The sequence below is a fragment of the Cyprinodon tularosa genome, unplaced genomic scaffold (assembly GCF_016077235.1).
Source record: "Cyprinodon tularosa strain WSP-4 unplaced genomic scaffold, ASM1607723v1 ctg549, whole genome shotgun sequence".
NCBI classification, from domain to species: Eukaryota; Metazoa; Chordata; class Actinopteri; order Cyprinodontiformes; family Cyprinodontidae; genus Cyprinodon; species Cyprinodon tularosa.
In genome coordinates, this window is record NW_024039284.1 from 787,501 (window position 1) to 787,947 (window position 447).

The window sequence follows — 447 nt, forward strand, 5'->3', positions numbered from 1 at the left end:
TATGTCTTCTTCCAATACATGAAGTTCCCTTTCCAATAACTCAACCTGATCCCTTACTATTGCTTCTGTGTGTGATGTGTATTGTTGACAAAAAATTCTGATCTGTGTTTTCCCCACCTCCCACCATTGACCTATGCTTTCAAACCCCAACTTTCTGTTTCTCCATTCACCCCAGAAATCGGTGAAAGACTGACAGAAAGTTTTATCATGGATTAGTCTTACGTTAAAATGCCAATAGGGAGATCTTTGAGGAGGCACCATTAAAGAAAAATTAACAGTTAATAAGTGATGGTCTGAAAAACCAACTGGTGATATCATGGCTTTAGTTAGCCTATTGCTGCATGTGTTACTGACATAAATCCTGTCCAGTCTGGCTGCACTAACCCGGCCCTCAGTGACTTTTACCCAGGTATACTGTCTGGTATTTGGATGGATTGTCCTCCAAAC